Below are 15,678 nucleotides of genomic sequence, written 5' to 3' on the forward strand. Positions count from 1 at the left end.
TGGGAGGCTGTGAGGTCACGAGTGAGGTGGTCTGTTGCTTTTGGGTACCACTGGGTCCACAAGTACGTGGGGCATCATGGCTGGGAGGGTGCCCTCAGGTCTGAGGCCTGGAGCCTGGAGAAGGGGCAGGTGGGAGCCAAGTAAAGGCTACCCACCATCAGCCCTGGCCCCTCTGCCTCCCACCTCCTCCCTGTTTTTCTTGCTTGCTTCATAAAATATGCTTTAAGCACTACCCATTGACTGCCATGTTGGGGGCTGGGGATCCAGAGATAAAAAGCCACCTGTCTGCTCTCAGGTTGCACCCGGTGTTGAAAGGGGACCCTTGTCATCACTGCTGGGCTGGGGCTGAACAAAGCATTGGACATGCCTTGGAGAAGGATGGTCTGGTATGCCCTGGGCATTGGGATGACCTCAGAAAGATACCTCCGAGCTGAGCAGTGAAGGTGAGGTAGGAGTTTCTGAGTGACCAGTGTGGCATGGGGCATTCCACGTAGAGGAACAGTGTAACATGTGCAATGTGGCCATGTCCTGGGACACGTGGTTCATGGGCATGGAGTGTTGATACTTGGGGTGGGAGGTGAGGCCACACACGTGGGCTGAGGCCAGTTCACAGAAGACCTTGAGTGCTCCCCAGTGGAGGGTGGAGTTTATTCACTGTGGGCTATCTGAGCTGGGCAGTGACTCAGCTGGATCTGTCAGTCAGACAGGTCAGCCTGGGAGCCCTGAGGAAGAGGACGGGGAGGCCAAAGGCTGTTGTCAGAATCTTCCCGATCAGGGTGATGCTGGTGGCCTGATCTGTGCAGTAGCCAGGGGATGGACTGGAGGACAGTGACTGCCCAGGTGGGGGAGTCCAGGCTGACACCAGACTTCTGGCCCGGCTTGTTGCATGCAAAGCAGAGACCACGTGTGGGACCTTGGGGCGAGGCCCATGCTGGGTGGGGTCAGGAAGAGGACTGAGAAGCAGTGACACCCAGCTAAGAGCGTGCTGGCTCACCCTTGGTTTTCCACCAGACCTGGGTGGAAACAGGGTGAGAAGGAGAGGCTGCTGCTTCACACAGTGCAGTTGTTGATTGCCTCTCCCCCGAGGATTCCCTCCACACCCCTGATTCAGCGAGCTCCTGGTCAGAGCTAAAGGCACATGAATCCAGGGCCTCCATTTTACAGATGTGGAAACTGTGGCCCACGGTCACACCGCAAATTATGGAGGTGGCATCATGACTAGTAACAACAGGCTATTGTAACCCACCTCCCTTAATTGGCGTTGAGAATACAGCTCTCCTCTGAGCAAGAAGTAAGTTTGTTTGAGCAGGGCTGAGGTTGGGTGGGGCATTTGTTTTAGATAGGAAGGGGGTTCCCTGGGGGGAAATTCCTGCTTCTATTTGCCTATCCCTGCTCTAACACGAGAGCTGCATTAACCCACTTCCTGTAGCTCTAACCAGCCCCCCTCCCCACCCCTGGGAGGAAGGGACCTATGCAGACTAAAAGAAACTGCCCTTCCTGAGTCTCCCCAACCCCAAAAAGCCTTCCCACACCTTGGCTGAGTTTGACCATGGGCCACAGGACCTGCCTGGATCCCAGGAGTCCTGATTGCAGGGAAGGCTTTGTCCTTTCAACGTTGATATTGGAGAGCCCACCCTGTGCCTAGCTAGGGTCTCTGGTAGCTTGTCTGACGCTGGGCTCTAGCAGCTGGAGTGAGGAAAGAAGGGAGTGAGCCACCCTGAGGGCTGTGGCATTGGTGGGGAGGAGCCTGAGTGAGCTATGTCACTGGAGAGACAGGAAAGGAAGGTGGGAGCAACAGATGAACATACACATTAGGAGATGGGTGACTCCAGGGAGGAAAATGGGTTTTCGGTCACTGCAGTTGCCCTGTGGTGGCTGCTCTTCTGGGGCTGTCCTTTTGGCAGGAGGACCACAGCCCCAATAGCCACCTTCAGCCAGCCACACCTGAGTTCTTGCTCCAGAGGGAGGGGAGGCTGCCACTGAGCCACCCACATGCTCATGGTCCCCAGGCCTTTAGGGGACCGTGTGTTGGGGGGCTCCCTGATGATGTGATGTGTGATTGTTTGGGGTAGGGGTCAGGGACTCAGTCTGGGCCCAGGGCTGGAGGTGTAGTGGGAGACAGGGCACGGAGTTCCTCCATCAGCTCAGTGGTCGTGAAAGCCACCAGCCTCTCCTGAGAGGCCCTGAATGGCCCCCAGGACTCACAGAGGCCTCTGTGCCTGGAGCCCCTACCCTCGGCCCTGCAGCCGGTATGGCCAGTGTTCACCAGGATGCAGGTCACAGCCCCAGGTGGTGGGCACAGAGCTGGCATAGTTCAGTGGCTGGATCTCAGGTCAGCCTCTCAGCTGTGCTCTGTGAGGAGAGAAGGCCCTGTCTCACAGCAGCCCCCCCCCCCCCGACTCTTAAAAAGGACCTGCGGTCCTCTCTCTTCCCAGAGCTTTGGTAGGTTTGTGTCTCAGGGCCCCTGGTGGCTGGCACCCCGCTGCATTACTCCCCCTTGCCCTTTGGACACATAAAGCTCTGGCTCCTGGAGCTCAGATGATGCTCTGGCCTCTGTATGGAGTTCAGGACTGTCTCATCAACAGCACTACCACGGACAGGGCACTGGCTGTGCATCCCCCCTGAGCATACTGTGCGTGTGGACTCATTTCGTCCTCAGCAACCCTGTGAATTAGGCACTGTTGTCACCAACCCCGTTTTTCATCAGAGGGGAGAGAAACTGACTCGGTGTTAGAACCAGGATTTGAACCCAGGCATGTGACTCCCGGGCCAGCTCTTAACCACCACCCAGGCAGCACCTGTGTGGATACAGTCAAAGGTGGCAATGCACAGCAGGTGGTGTAGGCGGATTGCTGGGGTGTGGCTGCCAGCAGCCCTACTGGGAGGGCCCCGGCCCTGGAGGGAACTGCACCTCACTCTCTTGTGTCCCCTGTGCCATTGTCTGAGCCCACGTGTTGGAGTAAGAGGTCCCCGCAGTGGGCAAGAGGCAGGGCCAAGAAGCAGAGGTGGGAGCCAAGTCAGATGGCCCTGGGCTCTGTCATCCCTCAATAAGTCAGACCTGGGAGGGCAAGGAAACAGGAGAGCCCCCGGAAGCTGACTCCTCAGAGGTGGGAGGGTGGGCTGAAGTGGGGCGGGGCTCCCATTCTGGGGGTGGTTTCTGCTGGGCTCTGGGCGGCAGAAGAGGTGAGTTCCAGGAGGCCTGGCTGAGCCATCTGAAGGTGTGTGTGTTTGTGTGTGTTTGTGTGTGTGAGAGAGAGAGAGAGAGAGTGCACTATGGATGGGCTTGGGTGAGGGTGGCAGAGGAGGGATTTAATCTGCTCTCGGCTGCCAGCTTTTTTCATAATCCAGCCTGCCTGGCAGGATCAGTCAAGTGTGTTTACTCATCTCCAATGGCTGATGGACAAGGCTCATGTCTTGCTACAGCCCGTGTCCTATCTGTCCCCTGCATCACCTTGGCTCTCCTCATCTCTCTACCTCACCTGCCCCGTAAATGTTTCATTGTCCACCCTGCCTGACCCTCCTCAGCAAGGTTATAATTTAGGTCACTTATCACTTGTGACTTCCAGTTTAAAGTTCAGTCTACCGCCAAGCAAAAACAGGGCACTAACCAGGAGACAAGGGGTGATGTTTAATCTGCTTACTTAGAAGAACCTACTGTTCACTCTGCAATGGTATTTGCATAAAAGGCACATGCAGTAACACAGGCAAAGCCTAGAACAGTGTGACTGGCACAGGATAAGTGGTGCTGAGCAAGTGGAGTCAGATGATGATGAGATGGTCACGGTCTTTTAAAGCTGGTCCTCCCTTTCCTCTCCTTGGTGCAACATGTATACTTGTACTATACTCATATCCCGGATCCTAAGCCACTCCTCTCTGAGGTTGGGGTAGCCATCTTAGCTCCTGTGGGTTCTACCTGGGTTCCCAAGTTCTCTGAGTCTCTGGACAACAACATCGACAGCAATGGTTACTATTACTTGTTGAGCCAAGCACTGGGCCTCAGAGAAGCTCAGTAGCTTCCCCTGTCATGTGACAGTAGAGCTTGCCTGGCAGGACCTCATGGCCAGAGCTCTCAACCTCCATGGGGGTGAGGTAGGCACATCCATCCACCCTTCCTGGCCAGGGACATAGATCTTATCACAGGCAAATGTTTGCTTCCAGCTGGGGGCTCTGAGGGTGTGGGTCCCGTCTGGCACACTCTGTCCTGGGAATTGAAACCTGGTTTCTTCCTCATTCTGGCCTTTCTGCCTGGTGTGGATGGTGACTCCCGGGTGGTCTAGTCTGGCCAGGATGACCCTGAGGCCCAGATCTGGGGAGCAGGAGTAGGTATGTTTGTGTCTGGGATGGTCTGAGAAAGGGCTGCTGGGCACTGGGCCCACGGCCTGGGAGGGGCGCCCAACTCCAGGCTGTTTTCACAGATTCCCTTTCGGTCTCCGCCCCCGCCTCTGCACCTGTTGTATTCCCATCATCCCAGGCGGGCGGCTGGCAGCTGTCACTGCTGGGGCACCTGTCTCAGCCCAGAGGACGCCCTATGGGCGCCCTGGCTCCAGTTTCCCTGCAGCATGCAGCGCATGCTCTGTCTCCCTCTGATTTCATCCTCATCTCCACGCCCACACTGCTCTCCTCCGGACTCCAGGCGGCAGTCTCCACTCTCACCCTGGTTCCAGGCATGACGGGAAGCTTTGAAAGGGTGTGCTCCGTGCTCCCCATTCTCCAGCACCGGCCCAGTCTAACAGGGCAGGGACAATGGCCCTGGCAGCCTGGCCTTAAGCCCCATATGCCAGGTGACTCATCAGATCAATCAAATTAGCCCTTGTTCTTGATGAAAAGACTTAACAGCAACCAGGAGCTCTCCCCCGGCTCCTCCAGCAGGGCCACCTCCCCTCCCCGACTTCCCTGTATGGCCCGCTCCAGATACCGGTCCCCTCTGCCCTCCTATAAAGAGAACTTGTCCCCTCTCCTTGTCCAGCCTTGTCTTCCATGCCTTCTGATGCCCTGACCTGTAGGTCATGTTACGCACCAGAAGACATTAATGAGCTCTCCCCACTGAGCAACTGTGGGAAAATCTACAACTTCCTAGGCCTCCTTTGCTATACCTGTAAAGTGGGTACATTATTTCTTGGCCTGCCTGTAGACAGTGGCCAGACCCAATGCTCTCTTTCTCTCTCAATTTATTCTGTATTTATCATGGCATCTGGTAGAGAATAAAACCAGAGAGAGGGCCTGGTTTGGAGGTGACGTGACGGGGAGGCCACCAGGGTGGGCTGCCTGGGGGCTACAGGGGTTGGAGGGGCAGGCAGACAGATTCTCCTGAGGGATGAGGTAGGATGCTTCCTTCAGCCAGCCACGGCCAAGAAAAAGGGCAGAGAGCAGACCCCAGTCAGGTGTGGAAGAGCTCACTTGGTGCAGTCTGTCCCAGCGGGCACAGGGGATTCTTCGCCACCAGCGCCACGCACAGCATGCTGTAGACGTGACACAGCGCCTCTCCGGTGGGTCCCACGCCCAAGTCAGTATTCATGACAGCAGTGATCCCAGTGGGTGTCTCATAGTAATGGAGTTTGTAAAGGCTACTTTGGAAGGCCAGAAAGCCATCCTTCATGTCTAGTGGGGACATTTTGCTGACAAATGAGCACCCCGTACATCAGTGTGAACTCCTCTTCCCTGGGGGTCCCTGCTTGCTTCTCGTGGGGCCGCTTGCTGTAACGCAGACACACTCCATTTTGGTCAAACAGGTACAGATTGTGGACAGTTATCTGCAGGACGCAGATTGTGAGCCTTGTTCCGGGACCACCCACCCTCTCTGGGTCCCAGTTTTCCATCCTGGATCCCTCCAGCCAGACCCCAGGGCTCTCTTGAGGCTCCTTTCCCTCAGAGATCTTGGCGCCTCTAACTCTGATGGTTTCTATTGTCCGGTGAACTTGTTTCGTGTTCTGTGCTGCAGTTGCTGGCTCTGCCCTAGACTGAGTCCTAAGCAGGCAGGCTCGGCTTGGGGCTCCAGGTGCTGGACCTTGGGTGCTTTGGATAGAAAGGACTTAGTGAGGAGACAGTTGAGCTGGGTAGCCCACCATGGAGACCAAGATGGCCCCCAAGAGGGAAAGGGGTTGGCAGATGGGAGATGGCAGAAAGAAGAGGAGAACCCTGGTGGTGGAAGGGTTTGGGGAGCTGAATGGGTTCAGAGAATCAAGGGGGCAGGGGTTCCCTGGGTGGGGCCAGAGAGCGGATGCAGCTGGGGGGCTCGCCAGGAAGGGAGGTATTTTTCTGAAGGCTGGCAAGGTTTCTACCAGACCAAGTGCTCCCCATGGCCAGACCCAGTCCTGCTTTCTGCCTGTAGGCTTTGAGATATTGTAGTCCTCCTCCTGTCCTGCCCAGCTCACGGACGGTCTGCCTTCTGCAAGATGTCGGGATGAGCCACCTGCTAGTGGACAGGAAGTGCGGTCTTATGCCAGTGCACAGTGTCCTCTGCCTTCATTTAAGCTCCATCCCTGGGATGCTACCCCCTGTCACCTGGAAAACTCCTAGGCTCTGCCTTTACATAGAACCCTTCTGATTCCTGAAAAAGAAGGTCCATTATCCCCTGTTGTCTTATCCCCAAGCAGGAAGTTCCCTGCCCTATGACCTTTTCTGTCTAAAGTGTGAGTCTTCACATCAGACAGATCTGGGATTGAACTCTAGCTGGTCTTGCCTTCACTGTAACCTCTCTGAGCCCCAGTTTTGTAGCCTGCAGGATGGGCAAGATTATAATCCTGCAGGGATGTTGTGGGATTGGGTGAGATTATACTTAGCATGGTGCCTGGCACACAATTAAGTGTTCAATGAATGGTAGCGTTTACAGCTTCTCCCTCAGGTTTGCTTGTAGAGTCTCCATTCCCCTTTCACGTCCCTTCCCCCCTTTTCCATCCCCTTTCACATCCTTTCATCCTTCTCCTTTTTTATAGAACAGAATGCTGAAATGATTCAGCCAGTGCCAAAGGAACCTCATACCTTGATCCCAGCATGGCTTCTGCTTGGCTTCTGAAGGACGGAAGTTGTGTCTTGCTCACCAGTGGGCCCAGAGTTTGGCACTCAGTGAATACTGAATGAATGAATGAATGAATGAGTGAGTGAGTGAGTGAATGATGTAGGTCAGCAGTGCTCTCACCCCTTTTAGTAACAGAATTCTTTGGCCAAATGAAGTTTTATGAATTTCCTCAATAAAGCAGAGAAGGGGTGCAGGGCCGGCTGCCACATCACCCATAGAAGCCTGGACACTGCTCTGGGTGGGGGGATGGGGGACCCCTTAGACACAGGATGTTGCCACTTCCTACTTAAATTGGGGAAGTGGCTTATGGAAAACAGGACGTAAGGAAGTCTCCTACAGACAGCGGTGGGGTGCAGGCCCAGGGGCCGCCCAGACTGCGTCTAGTCCCCCGCTCCACTCTCACTTAAGTGGCCATAGTGAGGGTGCCACCCACCTCAAGAACTCCTGGTTAGCTGAGCCTTCACCCTGCCCCTGCCCCTGCTTGCTTACTTGCCCCAGTCCTGTTTCTGGAAAATTCTGTGCCATCAGTTCCATCTGTGAGGTATTTTCTGAGCACTTGCTCTGTGCAGGCATGACGCTAGGCCCGAGGAGAGTGTGGGCAAGTCAGGGACAGGCCCGACCCAGCTGGAGGCCACTGCTTCCTCCCCTGGTGTCTTTTGCCTCCTCCCATGCATTCTCCACACCAGATGGCATGGTGACCTTTTTGAAATCCAGTCTGGTCTTGTTGTCTTCCTGTTGAAACCTGTTAGAGGTTCCCTGTTGCTCTCAGAAAAAAAAGGCCCGTTTTTAACCCTGCTCTTCGAGACCCACCTGCTATGTCTCCAACCTACGTTGGCTTGCCATTCGAGAATTTCCCCAGAATTCCCCTGCTGTCCCTGTTGCAGCAATAGCAACCTTGCTTCTCAGAGGCGTGGGGCTCGCTCCAGTCACAGGGCCTTTGCACATGCTGTGCTTACTCTCTGGAGCACTCTCTCTTCAATCTACCTGCAGAACACAGGGACGTGTCTGCTTCTCCTTCACCGTTGCATTTAGGAAGGCCTATGCCAAGCTCCCCAGACCCTTGCTCCTTTGCTTCAGAACACTTTTCCAGGACTGTGATGATATTCCTTAGTGAGGCTCCTTGATAAATGTCTATTTCCCTCTGGACTCTTAAGTCCACAAGAGCCAGGGCCTGTCTGTTGTTGATCATCATTGCACCCCCAGTGCGTAGCTTAGTGTTTGGCACAATAAATGTTGGTCCCCCTGAATTGTTGAGATGTACCCAGGAGAAGCCGAGGCAAACAGACAATGCCACAGCTAGGGCAGAGTAGGATGAGGATTGGGAGAGGCACAGCTTGGGTTTGGAGGAGAGACAGGCTCTGAGAAGGGGGACTTACTGTATATCCGGGGCCCTTGGGGAGGCTTCCCAGAAGAGGGAAGACAAGGCTGGCCATTGGAGTGGATGGTGGGGATGGGCCCAGCCAAGTGCATTAAAAGGCAGGTGGGATGAGGGGGGTTGCCGCTGCTGCTGCAGGAACAGCCTGCAGAGCAGCCTCTTTTTGCCTCAATTTCCTCATCCATAGAATGGGTATAAAAATGCAAGCTATTTCTTAGGGTTGCCATGAGGATTGAACAAGTTAATGCATGTAATGTGCCCAGCACAGCCCCTCATGGTGCCCAGGCCTCTGAGTTCCATCTGATAGGGGGCAGCCCCCCCTCTTTCTTACAGCTTCTTCCCTAACCCTCACCCCTCTGTCTCCTGACCTTCCTTCCCTACCCAGTTCTTACCCTCGGAACCTGTAGAGAGCCTGGGACTGCGATATTGTCTCACAGACTTGGGCTTGAGTCCGGCCTCTGCCTCTGACCTGCTAGGTAAACCTCAGGCAAATTCCTGAGCCCCTCAGAGCCCCGGCAAATTCCTGAGCCCCTCAGAGCCCCCAGTTTCTTTTCTGTAAAATGGATGGAGCAGTGGCCCCTGCTGCCTGAGTGTAAATCGTAGTGCATGCAGTGCCTGGTGTGGCGTGAGCGCTCAGGGCACAGTGCCTCCTGTTTTAACGGCGACTTGAGCTCCCAGTGTGGCTGCCTAGGGCTACAGGGACCTGCCTTCCCTCTGCTCTCTGCCCTCCCTGTCTGCACCCTTCCCTCTCCCCCAAGTGTGGGGCGTTGGGTCCCGCATCTCAAGATCCCTCCAGAGGCTGCGTGATCTGTGGCAATGTGCGTGTGCTGAGTGTGTACATTGTGAGGTGTGTATATGCCACGTGAGTGTGTGTCTGGTGGGCAGTAGGCGGCAAAGTGTGTACCGTGGTGAACACTTGTGAGTGCTTGTGAGCCCACGTTTGTGTATATACATGTGACGTGGTATAGGTGGGTAGTGTGGTCTGAATATATCGGTGTGTGTTTGTGTGTGTGTATGTCCAAAGAGACAGTGTGGTGTGGGGGTAAAAGTATGGATTCTGCGTTTGCACCCCAGCCCTACCACCTTCTAAGGAGGTCACCTCTTTATCTCAGTGTTTTCATCTGTAAGGTAATAATAATAATGGTACCTAAGGATAGTAACAATAATACTGATCTCCTCATTCAGCCCAAGGGGCCCAAAGGAGTTAATACTTTTAAAGCACTTGCAATAGAGCCTGGAAGAAGATAGAAGTGGGGTCAGCATTTTGTCATTAAGCTCCACTAGCCAGACTGTCAGCCCCTTGTGGGCAGAGGCAATGTCTGTTTTGCTCACCATGGTACCATTGCCTCACCTGGTATCTGCATGTAGTAGGTACATCATGACATGGGAACAGCTGAAGGCCTCAGTAAATGGTGAAGTTGTGTGTGTATGTGAGATAAGGTGTATGATAGGGAATGTGCATGTGTGTGCATGTGTGTACATGTGTGTGCATGCACTCAGGCTGGGGCATCTCCAGTGCTTTCTGGAGCTGGCTATTTCAAGAAGCCTCCAGTCTCCTCCTCCTTATGTAAATAAACAGGACAGATCCCATTGCTTGTACCAGCGCGGGAGCGGGGGGAGGCTCTGGGAGTGGGTGGAAGCTGGGAGGCAGCGGTGAGCCGGTGAGCCTGGCCACAGTGGTGTGCATGCCTGTGTGGCTGGCCTAGGCAGGCAGCCTGCCGTGTGCGTGTGCGGGAGGGAGTGCGGGAGGGGCAGGCTCAGCCCTGCCATGCGGGCGGCCAACCGCAGGGGAGGAGAGGGGGCAGGAGGAGGGGAACTGGCAGCCAGGGCGGCTTGGTGACGAGGCCTGCTAGCCAAACGGAGGTGGCTGTGCTGCCTGCTGCCCGTGATGGGGGGACAGATCACCCGGAGCACCCTCCACGGTAAGGCTCCAGCTGATGCCTGGGGATCCGCCCACCCCCAGCCTGGGGATCACCTGGGGAGCCTAGGCCTGAGAGGCGCTGGGGCTTGAAGTCCCCCTGCTTCTTCACTCCTTGTGGGGTGGAGGAAAGCAAGGGGGGGGGGTTGGGAAGAGCAGGCAGGTGGGGGAGGCTTTCCCTGGCAACTGGTAGGAAGTTAAGCAGCTGTGTCTCCCCACAAAGTCTCCTGGTCCTCTTATCTCCCCGGGGTGCTGAAAAGCCCCCAAATGGGATGTGAGGTCCTGGGTGTCCATACCCACCTTTCCCAGGACTGGGGCCAAGCAGTTTGACATCTGGAGGGACCTGTTTGTGGATCCGGGGATGCACTGAGTTCCATGATGGAGCTGTGGAGAGGTGTGTGGGCACACGCAAGTATGCATAGCATACGTGTGTGCCTTTGCTCATAAGTGTACATTAAAAGTGACTATGGATGTGTACCTGTGCCGGCTCCTCATAGCGTGTGCTCTGCTGGGGAGGTCAGTGAACTTCTGAGCCCTGGGGTTCATGTCCACGGTCAGACAGAAAAGATCGGCGAGTGGGTGAAGGGGTGGAAGGGAGGAGTGCTGGCTGGCTCCCTATTCACAGGGCTCTTGCTTGCCCAGCTCTTGTCCCTTCATCCACCTGGCCTGAGGGCTGTGATCTGGGGAGTAACATGGCTGCTGTGGCACCATAACCAGAAGCTGGGGTTCCTATAAAACCACCTGGTGCCAGAACAGTGAAGGCTGACCTTGGGGAGTCCCTGCCACACTCCCCTTCTGGGCCCTTCTGCCTCCTTGGACAGGGCACTAGGGGATGGGGCAGCCTCTGTCTGCTGAGTCTAGCGGGCACTGAGGAACCAGGGGAGGCCCAGGAAGGAAGAAGGAGTGGCAAGCCGTGGCCAGATTGGTGACCAGGTGGTTTCCCTCTTCTAGGCTCTGGACTTCGAGACAGTAATTTCTAATTAAAAAAGAAAAAGTCAGGGAAAGAGATACGGGAAAAGCAAATCATTGGCTCTCCTAAAAGGAAATGAATTTTGTCCTGGGCCTAGAGGGCTAAGTGACAGATGGAGGGCCCTGCAAGACACATAATCCAGAGCCAGCCAGGGCCAATGCCAGTGGCCTGGGCCTTGGCCTGAGACGGGCTGGCTGACCTGGCCCTGGCCTTGCCTGTCTGTGGGGTGGGGGCTCCTCTCAAGGCCCATTGGCCCCAGCAGGGCCTGTTGGCACAAGGGCTGAGGCAGACTGGCATTTTCCACTGGAGTCAGACTGGGCCAGCCCATGGCCTGGGAAGGACAGGAAGGCCCTCAGGACAGGCTCAGGACACAGCACACTGTCCTCTGGCTGCTTTGGAGCACAGGCTTCAGAGGGGAATAAGGACCCCAAAACCACCCCAGATGGCATATGGCCGTCAAGAGCTCATGCACAAGAGTATCAGACAGACATGTTGTAGTGAAGGCAAGTGTCTCCCTGAGCCTTGGCTTTCTCATCTGTTGATGAGATTAATAATAGTACCCTCCTCGTGGGACAATTGTGAGGACTTACCATGGGGAAAACCTAAAGGGCTGGGAAAGGCATTCTGAGGCCAGAATCATGTTCATTCCCTCTCCCCCGGGGACAGGAGGACAGCTTGAGTGTGCTGAGAACTAGGAGTTGGGCATCCAGGCTGGGTGGCCCTTGGTGACTGCTAATGTCCCAACTGCTTTGGCTCCCATTCTTGCCAAGACTACCGTCCTTAGTCTGGGTCTCTGATGAGCTGGCCCTGGCCCCTGCCTCAGCCTGCCGTCACCACGAATAGGAAATGGCAGTTGGGGGTTGTGGAGAAGGGGGTGTTTCCCTGTACCCACATCTGCATGCATGTCCTCGCATGTCCTCACCCATGTCTACGTGTACCCATACCTGTCCCAGTGGCTCTGGTTTCACTTCCTTCCCTCTGGGAGGTGAGTTGGGGGAAGTGGGAGATGCAGGGAATTTGTCCCTTCCTGGGGCTCTCAGCCCACAGCCTGCCTGCTGAGGACATGGTGATGCAGTTTCTAATTGTATTCTGCCCGTGGGCCTCAGGGTTTGGTTTGCTTCCGCTGAAGATGTTGGGTTGCTGGGTTACAGTGAGAGGTGAGGGGGAGATGACAGAGAGTAACCCCATGCTGTGTGTGTGTGTAGTAGGGGGAGGGTTTGCAGACGCATCTGGCTGTGTTTCTGGTGTCTGCAGATTGCGTGTCTGTGTTGTAGGCCTCTCTGTGTGATATGTATTTATCTGTAGAGTATATAGGGATTGAGTGCTGTTCTGTCTGCATTTCCATGTGTGAGCAGCCACCTTTGTGGGACTCTGAGCCTGTGATGTGTTCTTGTTATTCCATAGATGTCTGTGTTTCTGCACAAGCCATGTGTCTGTGTGTGTGTGCATGTGTGTGTGTGCGTGTGTGGTGGGGCTGCTGCTGAGGAGTTGGGCTCCTCTGGACCAACCTGGCAGGGGACCCATGGGAGAAATTAATTCCCATTTGAAAAATGGTTTTGGCACTTACATGCTTGATTTCTTTCATTGTGCAGATTTCCAGAGCTCCCCCATCTTGAGGGCAGATTGGGGGGTTAGGAAGAGCACAGGGGGAGGCAGCTACAATACTGGGAGCCCTCCCCTCCCCTCCTCTCCGCCCTCTTCCTCCTTTTCTTCCTTCTATGCCCGCCCCCCAACCTAGGGCAAGGCACTGCCCCGTGGCTGAGGGGTTGATGTGATGAGTGGGTGACAAGCATATACACACCCAGACATACATGTCACCCCAGATTGGATTCTGGAGGAACAGACCTGAGGTGCTGGGGTGCAGGGACCTGAGTGATTGGGTCCCACACTGTCCTGTCACAGAGGGGCTGCTGTGACCTAGAAGGAAATGGCCGGTAGCTCAGAGGGAAAGCCAGGCCTTGTCCCTTCGGCAGCTGACTCCCTACTTCTCCTTGGGTTCCTCAATTCTCAAACAGCAGGGGAGAGGGCATCAGATGGATTTATGAGATCGGGGATTAGCATAGAAGGAGCTGTCTGTCTCCTGGCAGCAGCTCCGGAGGCCAAGGTGAGCCTGGCAGGTGTGTCTGTGAACACAAGCACACATGCTCACCCCCCTCCCCGCCCCCACTGGTGCGTGCGGGCTCCAAGAGGGCAGGGGTCAGGTTGATCCATCTCTGTATTCTCTTAACCCAGCGAGTGTCTGGCACACAGTGGCTCCAGTGGCTGCTTCGTCAGCAGGTGAGAGGGCAGAGTGTGGGGTACAGGCCCTGGGCCTCTGGGTCCCGTGGCAGTTGGAGCTGCAGGTGGCCTGAGGAGGCAGATGAGAGGGGGCCGTCAGGAGCCCTTCGGAAGGTGTGAGACCTGAGACCAGGTGAGGCTGGTGGGCTGGTGTTCCTGGCGAGAGTTTGAATCCTGCCAGTTCCCTTATCTGTCTGAGTCTCAGTGCACTTCTCCATAAAACTGGGGGTGCTGGAGTTTACCTGGAAGGGTTGTAGAAACGAGTGAGTGAGCTGCTGGGCATAGGGGCAGCACATGTACTTGGTAAACGGATGTCCAGGCCCGTGTGTGCTTGTGAGTGTGTCCGCCACATGCATCTACCTGGCTGCCTCCAAGGACCAGGACTGCATCTTCTGCCTCTCCAGCCCGGACAGAATACTCTGTGGGTGCTTGTGTCTGCTGTTAGGCACGCATGTACACGCGAGTGAGTGTGGATTTGTGTAAGGGGAACTAAAGTTGATATCTGCACTGTGTGTGGATTTGTGTGACTGGGACATGCTCCCTGTCATTCTCTCAGGCCTGGCCTGGGGGCTTTGGGAGGCACTGTGAAGAGAGGCACAGGGAACTGAACCCAGAATAGTTCCCATCTGGAATCCCCTCTGAAATCTTGGGGTGGGATGGGAGAGTGGGAAGAGGAGGACAGTTTCCCTCCCAGCAGCAAGGATATTGGGAGGCACATCTGTATGCACATCTGGCTGCTGGAAATATCAGAGACTGGGATGTCACAGAGGGAGTGAGAGCGGGAGGCTCAGTGTGGAGATTAACTTAGCTCTGAGGGTGCTGATGCCACCCATTCCCTGCTACTCGCCTTTGCTCACCTTGTCATCATGAAGTTGCTCAGTTTTCCAGGGAGCAGCAGGACCTGCTGTTTGCATAGCCGGGCACACTGGGGGAGGTGATGGGGTGCTTATACGGCCCCTACCCCTAAACGACAAGGGTGTCTGTGTGGGAGCTGCAGGGGTCATGGAGAAGCTGACTAGGGTGCGGTGGTCATGGAGGGGAGAGGGCACTGAACATGCCTGCCAGCTTGCGGGGGCCCAGGGAGGGCATGTGTGCAGTGAGACAGACCTGAGTTCAGAGCCAACCCACCACTGACCAGCTGTGTGACCCTGGGCCGGTTATTACCTCTCTCAGCTTGTCTCCTTATCTATAAAATAGGTCTAGTTGATACTGTATCTGTTGCTGCATAACAAATTACCCCAAAAGTTAGTGGCTTAAAACAACATTTAATTATCTCATAGCTTCTGTGGTTGGGAATCTTGACACGATTTAGATAAGTGTCTCCAGCTTCCTATGTTGTGAGGTTGCGGTCAAATCATTGGCCCAGGCTGTGGTCTCTCCCATTTGAAGGCTTGCCTGGCCAGGGTGCACGTCCAGGCTTACTCCCATAGCAACTGGCAGGCCTTGTCCCTCCCCGTGTGGACCTCTGCTCAGGATTACCTTACAATGCGGCACCTGGCTTCCCCAGAGGGAGCAACCCTAGAGAGGCAAGCGTGAGTAACCAAGACGGAGGTTGAAGGCATTTTATAACCCAGTCTTAGGAGTGATGCCTGTTACTTCCGCTGCTTTCTGTTGGTCAGAAGCTAGTGGCTAATCCACTTCACCCTCAGGGGAAGGGGATTACACGAGGAAGGGCACGACTGCCAGGTGGTGAATGAGGGGATCATGGGGGCCATCTCAGAGGCTGCTTCCCACAGACACCTTGCCTTTCAGGGATTGGGAGGGGGTGGCCAGGTTGCACATGAAAGGCATCTGGTGCAGCGTCTGATGCACAAGAAAGAAACCAACCCTCAAGGCCTTGCTTTTCTCCTTTTTCCCACAGGCAAGTGGAAAGCTACTAAAGGTTTTTGAGCAGGCAGGGCAGTCATCAGGCATGTAGTGTGGGGTCTTGGTGCTAGGCAGTGAAGGAAGCTGTCCCTTTAGTTCTCTCTTACTTTGATTTCTCCACAGGACACCAGAAAGGGAAGGGTACAAAATGGGTGCTCCTTGGACACTTTCCAATTGATCAGTAGATTGAAGAACTGAATGGTGGCAATTCATTCAGTAGCTTTTACTGAGTACCTGCTATGTGCTCTGAGCTGGGC

At 55.1% G+C, this 15,678-nt stretch overlaps 1 protein-coding gene and 1 pseudogene across 1 annotated transcript in view; one reads left to right on the forward strand and one right to left on the reverse strand.

Annotated features, from left to right (window-relative positions):
- Positions 1–15,678, forward strand: part of NEURL1 (neuralized E3 ubiquitin protein ligase 1) — a 71,681-nt gene that overhangs the window by 31,022 nt on the left and 24,981 nt on the right. The gene's annotated exons all lie outside the window — the stretch shown is intronic.
- On the reverse strand, positions 5,334–5,816 carry LOC150010586 (trafficking protein particle complex subunit 1 pseudogene; annotated as a pseudogene).

This window comes from Furipterus horrens, unplaced genomic scaffold (assembly GCF_987537825.1).
Source record: "Furipterus horrens unplaced genomic scaffold, mFurHor1.1.pri manual_scaffold_5, whole genome shotgun sequence".
Classification (NCBI taxonomy): Eukaryota; Metazoa; Chordata; class Mammalia; order Chiroptera; family Furipteridae; genus Furipterus; species Furipterus horrens.